This window comes from Carassius gibelio, chromosome B16 (assembly GCF_023724105.1).
Source record: "Carassius gibelio isolate Cgi1373 ecotype wild population from Czech Republic chromosome B16, carGib1.2-hapl.c, whole genome shotgun sequence".
NCBI lineage: Eukaryota > Metazoa > Chordata > Actinopteri > Cypriniformes > Cyprinidae > Carassius > Carassius gibelio.
In genome coordinates, this window is record NC_068411.1 from 3,461,734 (window position 1) to 3,476,293 (window position 14,560).

The 14,560-nt window shown below is 41.5% G+C and overlaps 1 protein-coding gene across 6 annotated transcripts in view; it reads left to right on the forward strand.

Annotated features, from left to right (window-relative positions):
- Positions 1-14,560, forward strand: part of triob (trio Rho guanine nucleotide exchange factor b) — a 265,495-nt gene that overhangs the window by 187,344 nt on the left and 63,591 nt on the right. The gene's annotated exons all lie outside the window — the stretch shown is intronic.

The window sequence follows — 14,560 nt, forward strand, 5'->3', positions numbered from 1 at the left end:
TTCATAAGAGAAAGATAGTCTGTACCGATTTTTCCCGGAAAAACACGAGTGGCTGGAGGCATGACGTGTGGGCGGAGCTAAAGAATCACGAGCGCCAGTAGGCTTTTGTGTTGAGCGCGTCTGGAAGCTGTGACACCGTGAGGAAAAAACCAACCAAAACAAACCATGGCTAACAGTCAGATTCAGCGTATATTTATGATCCAGAATCAGATCCAGAGGCTGAAATTGAACAAGAGCAGCATCAGCAATCAGTCCATATGTGGTATGTACTGAAACTGTATATATTTGCTTAGCGGTTTTGGAAAATGACTAAGTTCCACTTTGTCATCTTTTTTTATTTTTTTTAAGCAGAGATATTTGAAGCAGTTTTACTCGTGCAGTTTGATGACAACATCGCATGTTGTTTACTTGATGTGCTTACACGCCGATAGCTAAGTTAATAACACAGAGATATTTGAAGCAGTTTTACTCACCGCATGCGGTTCCAACACACGATCGTGACCCTTTTTGGGACTGCATTATCCTTAAGAAATAAACGATGTGCAAATCCGGCAAATCCGGCATCAAACTGGACCTTGTTTGTAAAACAAGCATCTTCGAAATGCAGAGGAACAAACAAAAACACTTGCACAACTCCATTGATGCTCTGTAAAAATAAACTCCATCCACTGGTCCCTTAATGCTGTTTCTCTTTTGGTAATCTGTGCAGGGTTGTCTTGCCCTGGCAACCAAAAACACACTCCTTTTTGTGACATTTCGCGACGCTCTCGCTCTGATCAGTGAAGTCTGTTGTGCTCTCACCCTTAAGAAAAATAACCATGGTTTTATTATAGTAAAACTGTAGTAACCCATGGTTTTTTGGCGTATTGACTGCCATTTGTAAAACCACAGATTTACTACAAATACCATGGTTAAACTATGGTTAATATAGCAAAACCATGGTTAATTTGTGGTTACCATGGTTTAACTACAGTAACCATGGTTTTTTGGTTTTATTTGTAGTAAAACCATGGTTAATTTTCGTAAGGGCAGTGCTGTGCTATACGGGAGCGCGCGCTCTTCCAGCAGATGTGCCCTCAGGACCCATATAAGGAAATTCCGCTCCATCTAACGTCACACAGAGCCATACTCGAAAAAAACTTTCCGAAATTTGTGACAAACCGGAAGTGGTATTTTTGGAACAGAAATACTCCTTCAAACGTACAACTTAATTTTTGAAACTTTGTCCATGTTTAGCATGGGAATCCAACTCTTTAACAGTGTAAAAAACTCAGTATGCATGAAATAGCATTTCACCCCCCCTTTAACATTGGTTTCTCTGGATAATGTTATATGAAGCACCATTACTTCAAACGAGTTATACTTGAAGCCTGCCCTCTGAGAAATCCTGAAAACCTTGTTATAAATTGAAGCAACTCCTCCCCCTTTGCCTTTTAGACGCGGCTCATGTTAATAACAGTAATCTTGGGGGGTGGACTCATTTAAAATAATGTAATCATCAGGTTTTAGCCAAGTTTCTGTCAAACAGAGCACATCTATATTATGATCAGTAATCATATTATTTACAAAAAGTGTTTTCGTAAATGGATCTGATATTCAATAAGCCAAGCTTTATCATTTGTTTATCCATATTGCATTTTTTTTTTTTATTTGTTGAACCTCAATTAAATTGTTAGCCTTAACTTGGTTAGGACGTTTTTTGTATTTTCTAGTTCTGGGAACAGACACAGTCTCTATAGTGTGATATCTAGGTGAAAGAGTCTCTATGTGCTGAGAATTAACTGACCTCTGTGATGGGAGGCAGCTAGCAGACGGTCGGTTTAGCCAGTCTGTCTGCTCCTGACCTGGGCCCCAGTTAGTCAAGTATAAACACTAAGACTATTTGCCATATTTCTAGAGAGAAGAGTGGCGCCACCCCAGGAGGGATGAAGACCATCTCTTTTAAACAGGTCAGGTCTGCCCCAAAAGCTCAGTAAACGCAAGTCCTAATGTATCATTTGTATTATCAACGGGAATATTAAAATATCCCATGATTAGCGCCTTATCAACTGTAACTAGAAGGTCTGAGAGGAAATCTGCAAATTCTTTTAGAAATTCTGTATACGGCCCTGGTGGTCTATACACAGTAGCCAGAGCAAGAGATACATAAGATTTCTTTTGCATGTCTGATAGTGTAATATTTAGCAGAAGTATTTCAAAAGAGTTAAACCTGTATCCTGTTTTCTGGGTAAGATTGAGAATATAACTATATATTGTTGCAACACCTCCGCCACGACCAGTCTGACGGGGCTCATGCTTATAACAGTAGTTTGGTGGAGTAGACTCATTTAGACCAAAATAATCATTTGGTTTTAGCCAGGTTTCAGTCAAGCAGAGTACATCAAAACTATTATAATTTCATTTACAATAACTGCTTTAGGTGTGCGTGATCTAATATTTATGAGCCCAAACTTTAAAAATTGTTTTTGTTCATTTACTTTACTTGTTTCTGGTTTAATTTTGATAAGATTTTTTCTAGATCCTACGTTATATTTATATTTTGACCTCACTATTCGGGGGAACAGATACAGTCTTAATAGTTTTTACAGCGCAAGTACTTTTATCATTTAAGTGGGTGGAACAAAACTCATCATAATGGTTATTTGAGAATTGTCTTACTACTCACATGGAGCGAAGTGTCCTGGAGATGTTGTCAGAAAGCAGCTCCTCTCCGATTTTGCTGGGGTGCAATCCATCAGCGCGAAACAGCCTAGGACGCTCCCAGAAAAGATTCCAGTTATCAACAAATAGCAGTTTCTGTTCTTTACACCATGACAACAACCATTCATTTAAAGCAAAAAGTCTACTTAACCTTTCGTGTCCTTGTCGATACGTGGGCATTTGATCGTCGCCGCGGGTGTCGTGCTGTGAACAGTCTCGATCAGGCCTTCAGGATCGCGGGTATCTGCGCAGAAACATTGAGAACACAAGCACCAGGCAAACAATGAGTGTGCACTTTACCTTCAGCTAACGTAGCTCGGACGATGGAGTCTCCGATGATCACAGCGTCGCGTCCTGTCTCGCGGAGGGAAGCGAAGCGGTTCCGGATGGAGATCTCGAAGGCAGGAGGGGGAGAAGTCATCGCCCGGGGCCCGGCGCGCGTCCTCCGATGTGGATGCACCCAGGGTCCGTGGTGTCCCGGCGTCGGAGTGAAGGACATCCGGGAAGATTGCATCCTGGGTGCACCGGTCCTGTGCAGAGAAACACACAGAGTAGATGTGGTGGGACTGTTAACAGCACGCTGTATACTTACCCTGGACTTGTGAGCGTCAGCCTGGGATGATTCCAGCACGGCTCTCCGCTCTCTCAGCTGGGCCTGCCTCACCTCCAGGTCACGAATCTGCTTCCCCACAGCCTCGAGCTCGAGCTGCACAGAATGCAGCTCGGGCATGTCCCCACCTGCAATCAAAGGTAGACATTCATCCGCCACGTAACAGTAACAGTGAGTACAGCAGTGGTAATGTGTGTGAATAGAGTATTAGCAATAAGCGCAGTTAGCAGCAACCACGCTTGCAGATGCTAACGGGCTATAAACTAATAACGGACCCGGGAGATCAAAATAAAACTAGTGATAGCGAGGCGCTCTGATTGTTTTTGTTGTAGAATACAATAGAGGATATATTCACACGTTATATAAACGGAAACGATGGTGTATAAAATTGATTTTTTCAATTCAAATAGCAGCTTCGTGCTGTAGTTTAGGGAACACAGTGATAGCGACCTCTGCAGATCTGAGTCTCCGTGGACAGTTTCTCTGGACACAAACACAAAAGGTTTCCTTCACTGTTGGTACACAGTTAAAATTTACTTGATCAAGCTTTTAAAACACTCCCATTCAAACAACTCTCGGACACATGCAGTGTTACGCGAGATTGCATTCACTCTGAACGGATACAAACGTTCTCTAATCTTTAACGTCAACTTAGGGGAGTCAAATATCAAATTTGATGTGGCATTGGAACACACACTGGCAATCAAACTATGAATACTGAAGCTTTGATAAATAGATTGAGGAACACGCTCAAAACTATTCTTTATTCACCGATTTATATCCCTTTTGAATCACTAACATTTTAGCTCCGTTCAGCGAACGGTGACTCTGGTGAATATCTTTTGAGAGGCACTGGAACATGCAGTGAAATCAAATCCGCTATAAACAAGGCATTACACAAATTAGGAACACGCTCAATTTCTACCTTATTGTACAATCTCAGATGTTTACATTTAAGTTCACTTACTGCCGTTAACAATGGAGAGGTGGACTTGAGTTGCAGTCTCCTCTAGCTGCTGAAATAGGTCAATTTAGCTCAAAGGTAATCATTTAAGATGTTAAAGGGAATTTGAACAGAATCACTGTTTCACGGCTGATCACTGAGACACCCTGCGATTCACTGAACGAGCTGTTTCAAATCAAATCTGCGCTGGATATTAATACCCAAAGTATAGTGAAATCACTATCAATTAGCACAATAACAAGATCGGCAGTTTAAGACATTAACTTGTAAGCACAAAACACAAGCTACTTCTCTTTTCAATATGAATAAGGTTTTATTAGATAAATCTAAGACATATAAACTTATCTAAAACATAAACGCACGCACTCATACATTCACACAAGTTGCAGGAAGATCGAAAGTTAGGGAAAGATGAGTCTAAGAGAATGGAAATATGGAATCCCAAGTTTACAGCAATACGTTAAATTGCATAGACATGAACAGCCATCAATCACTTAATTAACCCTCGCATTGAGTTCCTCAATGAGGTTAAATTTATAATAGATACACCAGCACAAATGTCTGAAGGTACATTGCCTGTGTAAAGTTGTCGCTGATTGGCTGGAAGTTCAGTAGTCGTTGAAGTGACGTCTTGGGAAGCCCGTGGTGGGGCGTTGGCTGAAGGTGCAGAGTTGTGTGCGCTGGTTGAAGTTGAACGGGCAGTCGAGGTCAGACAGCCTTACAAAACTTAACTCAGAACATGAAACTCTCAAACGGAAAATAAAAAAAAATAAAGTTTGATGAGACTAGGTTGTGTTTCTTCTCATCGTGGCTAAGTAGCAGCAGGCGTGCAGGCTGAAGCACGCTGGAACCGCGCTCAAAGAACAGTGATGACAAACAGCATGGCTAAAAGCAAAAGCTAAGAAGCAAAGCTTAAAGCTAAAAGCTAAAAGCAGGCATGACTGATAGCAAAAGCAGAGCTAAAACTAAAAGCAGGCATGACTAGTTGCAGAAGCAAAGCTAACAACTAAAAGCAGACATGACTAATAGCAGAAGCATAGCTAAAGACTAAAAGCAGACATGACTAATAGCTGAAGCATAGCTAGAGACTAAAAGCAAGATTTTATGGTGTCCTGAGTATTTAAACTGGCCTGTTGGCCACACCTCAAATGTTGTCTTGACCAATCAGATATTGTCTTGGCTCGGGGGTATCATAAATCATATGTTCTCTTACCAAGCATGTGATCCGAATTTTCCTGCTCTTGCAGGGTCTAATTTTGGACATGATTCCTATAACAAGAATAATGATACATTTGACAAATAACTGATGGTCAGGACTATTTCAAGCAAGCAGATTCGATTACATAGATACTAGACATGGATATGTATCTTTAAGCTATCCGATAGTTATTAAAAGACATACACAATAAGTGATTATAACATGATAGTCAAATTTGTGGGTTACATATAAATGAATATGGGGTTAAGCGATGGACTGATATTCATTTAGAAGTCATTTTGGAGTTCATTTTGGTCCATATATATGTGCAAAAGACAGTTTCTTTGTCAGACAAGATTTCTGTGGAGACCAGAGGTTCAAAGGCACCCCCCCCCCCCCCCCCCCCCCTTAGGAATTTCAGTCTGGTTCTGCTAGGTGGGGGGGAGTCAATGGATCTTGTGTAGTACTCTCATGGGTTTACACGTGATGTCCGGTGTTGCGTATCAAATACGAACAACAAATTTGACAATCTTTTGTCTGACTTGAAATTCTCAGTAATTGTTCTACTGGTGTTAATGTTGAAAGCTGTTCTGTGGAAAAAGTTGGTTGGTCATCTTGCTTGGGACTTGTGGCACTAGAACTGATTTATGACTTCCTGAGGAATTCGGCTTGTGTTTCAAACACAGTCCTGATCGACTCTTCAATTTGTCTGGTTCGAGTCATTTCTGCTACAAATATTTTTTTGCATAAATTTTGAACCCCTTTGTAAACCACAATTCTTTAATTTGCATAATCATTCCCCCTTTCGATGCATGGTCTTTCCCATGCATCGACTTAGCATAGTGAGGAAAGAAGTGTTTAGGTAAACAAGGCTTGCCATCTCTGCTCATCCATACTCCATTCACCACTTCATAGGCACACTGCTTCCATTTCTCTCTCTCCTGTCCTGTCGCAAATGTCTGCATGCCCTGTAAAGATGAAGAAATGTCAGGGTTATTTTCAGATAACAAAGTACACTCTGACGATTTTGTCTGCTGAGATGCTGCAGCCTTCACCGATGCGTCTGCTCTGGCGTTTCCTTTAGATACAGAATCTTTGTTATTAGTATGCGCTGCGCATTTACAAATGACTATCTTTTCTGGCAGCAAAATAATGTCTAGCAAATCTGCCATGAGGCCATCTGACCTCAAAAACTTTCTGTGTTTCCACAGCGCCCCAAAATCATGAGTAATCCCGAATGCATAGCGTGAATCTGTGTAAATCATTACACATTTGTCTGTCATTAGTTTGCATGCTTCTGTTAATGCCACAAGCTCAGCTGCTTGTGCTGAATAATTTGATGGTAATGAGCCAGAGGCCACAATGTCAACCTTATTCAGGCCTGTTTGTGGATCTTTAAAAGCTGAGCCATCCGCAAAGAGGACATTTTCAAGTGGCACGTCAGGCAGGTCTGGACGTGGCGTACACACTTGTTCAAGTGCTGTTAAACAACAATGATGCTCTTCCCCATCCTCTTCTGTTGGAAGGAGAGTAGCTGCATTTAAGGTTGTGCATCGTTTAACAGTGATATTAGGCATATCAAGCAGAATAGTATGATATCTTAACCATCGAGCTGTTGATAAGTGAGATGTTTTCTATCCTGCAAAATCATGGACACTGCGTGAGGCACCATCAATGTCAGATCAGAATAACCTACAAATTCTCTAGAAGCCATCATGGCCTGCTCAGCAGCTGCCACCGCCCTCAGTCAGTGTGGCAGGTCTGCTGCAACTGGGTCTAATTTGCTGGAAAAATATGCCACATGTCTCAATTTGTCTCCATGATGCTGCAACAATACAAAAGTCAATACTATAGATACATAGATACAACCATCTGAATAAAGGGTTTATTTGGTGCCGGCAAGCCCAGAGTTGGCGCAACAGACAGCTGAACTTTCATGTTCAGAAATGCCTCTTCCGCTTTCTCTGTCCACTCAATCCTCTCACATAAATCCAACCCCTTCCCTCTCAGGGCTCTCAGGGGCAGCTCAAAAATTTGCATAATTTGACATTTGTTTCTTTGTTACTGGTTTTAGGACTTCTCTTGTAGCTTTAACCCCTTTTTCAGACAGTGATTTGCTATTCGGTGTTAATTACATGCCCCAGGAATGTAATCTGTTGTTTTACAAACTGCAGTTTTGTCATGGTGTCAGTTACACATGTAAGCTCATCACAAGCACACAAGCAAAGATCATCCACATACTGTAACAGAGCTGTACCTGCTGTCAGAGTCAACTTGCACGCTAAAAAATGCACTACCACTGAGAAGAATGTTGCATCTTGTGGTATTTGTGACAAAATTATATATGGATTTGGTACTGATGAAGCCTTTTGCCTGACAGCAGCACTTACAGCCTGTAAATCCTGTACAAATCGCCACTCTGTGGGCTGACCCTCGTCCCTTATTTTAATTTTTTTTTTTTACAGGAAAAATTGGAATGTGAACCGGAGAATCGCATGGCACCATTATCCCCTCTTTTAATAGTGACTCAAACACTGGTTTTATACCAAGAATTGCCTCTAGTTTTAGAGGGTATTGACGTTGACATGGTCTGTAATCAGATTTTGGGGAGACCACAACTGTTTCACATACTTTAATTAAACCAACATCATATTTGTGTTTTGCCCATAACTCTGCTAATGTTGGATGTATATCTGAGGCACAAATAATTGTCATGCAATGATTTTCCCTTTTCCTTTTGTCAATGGGTACCACAACTCTCTCTACCTCAATTTCATGCTTGCACTCTGACATAAACACTCCCAGACTCTCACTGTGTTTCACTCCCTCCCCTATCTTCTTCTGTCTGTAACACAAACACAGCTTTTCACAAACAGTTCTAATCTGGGCCCTGTCTGCTGGCCTTGGAGAGCAAGGCACATAATCTTCTGCCATTGAGTAAAACTGAAGCAGTTTTTTCTGTCAGGCAAACTGAAACTGCCCACACATTTTCTGTCTAAAACATTTTCTCAAAACGTAAAGTTTCTCCTTTTCCTCCCTCAAACGAGTCTTTTTCATACTGGTCATCTCGTTGTACTACAACATGTGACGTGCAATGCAATTTGTCAGGCAACATGATTTCTCTTGCAAATGGTTTTGTTCGATTTTTAGCCAGTTCACACATCATTCCAGCCCAATCAGAATTTATGATGTGCCATTCATATCCCCATTTTGGTTCTGCTTGCAGACAGCAAATCTGCTCTTTCTCTGTCACTCGGACACCCCCAGAGTCTGCAATCAGTGTCAAATTTAGTTTACACAATAAATCTCTCCCCTGAAATATATATATCAGCTAAAAACTCAATCAATATCCCCTCTACTAGCATAGGATATTTAGGCATTTTCATAAAGGCTTCACTCTTATACATTATCGCACATTTATCGGGATGTGCATTAACAGAATCAGACATACACAAAGGAAAGCAAGCTTTTTTCTTCATTGCAGATAGCAGAAAGTACATCAGTGTATGTGTGTGTGTTTGTGGTTAGAAAATTTTCACTTTCCTGACTTGTGATCGTTGGTTGCTCGCCCTGGACCCCTCCTCTCTGCTCTCCGTCTCCCTCGCTTCAGTCTGCTTGTTGATTTCGCCGGTTCTCTGAGCAATCCTTCGCCCAATGACCATCCTTTTTGTACAGTCTGCATCTGGTACACTTGAATGTCGTATGTTCATCAGTCTTGCAGATCCGACAACCCCATCTTTCAGAGTTTCAGTTTCATTCGGATATCTTCCTCCTCCTCTTTTCCATCTTCCCCCTTTCGATTGCTGATTTCGCTGCGCAGAATAGCCCCCTGGCTTCAACACTGCTTGCACTAACGCCAGCTGCCACTCTATGTTGGCCTTGGCTTTAACTCTTTCCTTCTTCGCCTTCTTCGTGCTAAAACAGCAGATAGCCACTTTTCCATTCACAGTGTCCTCTCCGACAGTCTTCTTTCTGCAGCTCTCCACTCACTTCATGCCAGCTCGTAGCCCCTAGTTTCACTGCCAACAGCCTTCTCAGTTTGACATGGTAGGGCTTAATTATTGGCAGAAGGTGACTAATTCAGTAGAAAAGTTATCACCTGCTTCATCAGGGCTCGGCAAGTGAGCCATCACTTCCTTCATGTCCGCTATAGTCCACGGTCTAAAGACCATCCCTTACGAAAAATAACCATGGTTTTATTATAGTAAAAATGTAGTAACCCATGGTTTTTTGGCGTGTTGACCACCATTTATATAACCACAGATTTACTACAAATACCATGGTTAAACTATGGTTAATATAGCAAAACCGTGGTTATTTTGTGGTTACCATGGTTTAACTATAGTAACCATGGTTTTTTGGTTTTATTTGTAGTAAAACCATGGTTAACAGGTCCATCAGGATGGGATAACAGGCCCATCAGGACCAAAAACTTCAATCAATGGAGCTGTTATACTCACATTTTCTTTTTTCGCTGTTTGTCTTGTTTGTCTTTTCTTTGTCGGGGGTGCTCTGCGCACTATTTCCTCTTCAATTTCTTCGTTGCGGTTTTCAGGAATGATTTCTGGGTCTTCCTCTGTTTCTTGTCTACGTTCTGGATCTGACCACGGTGCTGTTGGTCTTCTTGGCGGAGAGCAGTCGAGGTCAGGGTCCATTTTCGCGGCTTGCACCTCGATCACGGGAAAATTTGTATAGAGCGGAGGTACATGTTTAGAAACACAAACATAAAAGCGGTTAGTAGGTCTATGTGAGGCATTTACACTTTCTTCACATTCTTCAACTTTCTTTTCCTCCTTTCTACTTGCTAATTATTTCTGCATCACTCTCCTTTTTCTCCTATCTGCTTCCGCTATCCAACAATTCACAGTTCGTTCAAATTTCTCACACATATGTCTCGCACAACAACCTTTCTGTCTCTTGCTTCCCTCTTCTACTGATTCCTTCACAGCTTTTAATTTTTTAACACTCAGCGTTCCCTCTTTTGGAAAACCATGGTATTTAATTAATTTCCCCAGATCTTGCATGCATTTTTGGCCATACACTTTTTTTAATTTTCCTAAACACCGGTGTCTCATATTCAACGAGCTTGCTATGAGACTTTCCCATATCTGCTGGTTTCCTTCTCTGTGGATACCTCTTCCTTCGGCGTGCCTATAATCTGTCAGACGTCTCCAACAGATCTGACTTCCTCTGCCCAAGTTGGAGAGCCAATACTTACACAGTCTCACTTCCCCTCTTAGAAATATGTTAACCGCTCGCACGTGATCTCAGCTTATCGCTTCGAAATATCTGGATCACGTTGATCTCAATTTTTAACTCAATTTACGATCACGCCAGTTGCAGCAGTTTCAATTCCCCTTAGAAATTATTAACTGTGCTGCAGTATTCTCACAATCCGATTCCCCTGGAATCACCCAGATTGTGCTTCCCACGGAGAAGGACCCACCACTATGGTTCCTCCCTTTTCTATTTTAATCCTTAGAAAAAAAAGAAAAAAAAAAAGAATTTAGAATACCATGAACTGTCTCTTACCCTAGAGTTCTGTTGCCACTCGGGTTCTTTCCTGATTCCAGTGGTGTCTCCTCCGGGCCTCGGCGTTTGGTCCCTTTCTCCCTCAAATCTAATCGGGGTTAGGGCTGAACTTCTATTTTTCAGGATTGGCCAGTCACCCTCTGCTCACAGGTCCAGAAGACACATCCAAGGAATCCCACGTTCTGACACCAAATTGCCGTGGCAAAATTTAAATCAACTCTCATCAGCATAGGAGACAGACTAATTCTCAGGTATAATTAAAAAGAAAGCTTTTCAGACAGTCAGACCATCATACAGCAACACTGAGTTCCTGCAGAGTGAAACTGACACAGGAAGAGGGCAGTCCTCCACCTTATATCCCTTTGCTGCGTCAAGGTTACAAGTCTTAGCAGCTGTAAATTTCCACACAAAACAAGGAACACTCTCTATGGGCTGTTTTCTCACACATTTAGGACTTAGATGACCCCCTCAGGTCATCCCCAGGCATTGTCCCCCCACTATATGGCTCAATGACCCTCTCAGGTCATGCTCAGACATCTGTTTCCCCCCCAGGTGTCATCCCTCTGAGCCCACACGTCTCCGTGAATCACCTGTTTGCCATTACTATTAGGCCATAAAAATTCACACAACAATTCAAAGAAAAAACATGCTTATATGGGTATACAGAAGCATTGTTAAATGAATTTTTCCACCACAGAGGTGAGACAGTTCTTGGGCGGGATATTATAGAACGTTTGTGCCTAATTATTCGGACCTCACCAGCCCATTGACTGATCTCACTAAAAAGGAAGCACCAGATACGGTTCAGTGGACGGAGCCATGCCAGCAGGCGTTTAGCCAGGTGAAGGCTGCTCTTGCTTCACTCTCCTGATTGATGGGCCGTCCTCACCCTCCGCTATTACCTCCTGGGACAGGAATTCACCCTCTGTTCGGACCACGCTGCCCTGCAGTGGTTTCACCACATGAAGGATACCAACACACGGATCACTCGTTGGTATCTAGCTTTACAGTCTTTTAAGTTCAAGGTGGTCCACAGGCCGGGTGTTCAGATGGCTGTGGCCGATTTCCTCTCCCCGGCCTGAGTTGGGCGGTGGGGGTATGTGGCAAGGGGGGGGCGTGGTTTAGCGAACCCTGCAGCGGGGCAAAGCGTCAGGAGATGTGTGGTGAGTGAGTGGGTTAAGCGCAAATAATGAACACCTGTCTCTTGTTGCAGTTATTGGCGTAGATAAAGTATAAAACACCAAGAGAAACAGGAGCGGGAGAGAGAGAGAAAGACTGCTGTCTGCTACATTTCGAATGAGTTGATGTTGATTGTTTTGTCTTTTGTTGGTGCATGTTTTGCCCACTTTTTGTTTTGAATTTATAAATAAAGCAGTCATTAGTCACAGCCGACCCTGCCGTCTTCCTTCCTACACGAACTTTGTTACACACAGTTAACATGGTAAATGTGGCTACTTGAAGAAATCAGACGTCAGCTTCTTATTCTCTATCACAATCGTGTATTTATTTAACATTTTATCTGTCATAAGTCTCGTTAGCTTTTATCGTGTTCATTTTGTGATTGTGCTAGTTCCAGTGACTTATTTCTTATAAGCTTTCTGATAACTTCTCTTTGTTGGTGAAATGATGGGGTTGCAGACATTGTTCTTGAGAGGCATGTAAAGGGTGGGTTTTAGTGAAGCCCAGCTGAGCTTCTGGCCCAAATGTGTAAACGCAGTGCTGTTTTGGCTTTGGTGATACAGGTCGAGGCTATTAGCACCGGCCGCCTGTATAAAACACTGGCTCCCACTGGCCCGACAGTGGAAAAGCGGCTATTGACCATACTCAATATATGCGTATATATGCCACACATAGGCAAAAGTGAGGTGCATATATGTGCATATACAGGAAATATAGGTCTCCTGTATTGCTGCTTCATATCCACATATAAGCCCTATACACACAAGATACAGTTGCAATCAAAATTACTCAACCCCTCAGAGACTGCAGTAGTTTACAAATACAAGCTTTTCTGAAGATCTAGGATAAAATAAAAATTGCATCTATAACAGTTCACTGGCATATTAAAAGTGATATTGTCAATATATAATGTAATATTTTTGAGTTACAAGATTTTTTAATAATACTGCTATGTCATAATTATTCAACCCCTATTCAACATTGCTGTTTTTAAATCACTTATTTGCATGATGGGGAATGAAACTCAAATGAAACTTGTCTCAAAACACAATTAAGCCTTTAGAAACTCTATTAAAAACAGAATTAGCTTGAGCTGATACGCATAGATTTAGCCCATGCATGTGTTGAAGTTGAGTAGCAAAAATGTCAACAGAGATCTCAAAAATGCTAAAGAGAATAAATATTGTATTACTTTAGAAATACTAAGGCTATTTGAATATTTCCAAGACATTGAAAGTTCCTAGAGACACAGCTCTCAGCCTTATTCCCTAAGTTTAAAGTGTGTTTTACCAGAAAACCTTTTGAGGGTGTTGAAGAAAAAGCACAATATCATAAAACGTTTAATCAGAGCAACTGAGAAAAACCTGCAATGTACAGCCAAAGACTTGCAAGATGACCCGATGAAAGGAGGGAAACCATTGCAATGTAGTGTATAAGAAGAACACTAGACAAGTATGGCCTTCATGTTGAGACATCTTGCAGAATACCACTCTTGATCAAGAAGAACAAAAGGCAGACTTGAACTTGATAAAATTCATTTGTGTAGACCTGTAGGGCTCTGGAGGAATGTTTTATGGAGTGATGTGACCAAACTGGAACTTTTTGGACCCATGGATCAGTGGTATGTCTGCTGCAAAACAGGCAAAGCTCATAAGCAGGAGAACACCATCTCCATCGTCAAACTTGGAGGTGGATCAGTCCTGTTATGGGGTTTCTTTACTGTAGCAGGAAGTGGAAATCATGACTGTATGAAGGAAATCATGGATTCTTTGAAGTATCAGGCCATTTTGACAAGAATTGTGATGCCTTTGTTGTAAAGACTGAAGCTGATGATCAATGGACTTTCCTGCAGGCCAGTCATCCCAAAGTACACATCCAAATCTACTACTACTTGGTTCAGAGATCAGTCATATAATGTACTTGAGTGACCTTTTCAGTCTCCAGGCTTAATTCTCATTGCAAATATCTGGTTGAATTTGAAGAAAGCAGTGGCAATGTGAAAACCAAAGATTATCAGTGATCTGAAAGCTTTTCCAGGTGTGGAATGGGCCAAAACTGTAGTAGAGAGGTGACAGAAGCTTCTAATCACTTACAGACAGCGTTTATTGGTGATTTTAAAGAAAAAAAGATTCTGCACAAAGGGGGTTGAATAATTTTGAACATGAATTTTTAGAGCCAGTTTGAATTTTATCATGATTCATCAATGTTCCAATCTCAGAATCACTGAAAAGGGGGTCAAATGACTTCAGAGGGAGTGTGAACTCTCAAATCTTGCCCAGATCTGAATTTTTTTCCAATCAGATTTAGACCACATACATATGTGGTCCTGAATCAGACCCAGATCAGATTTTTTTCAATGCGACCGCAGTGTGAACAA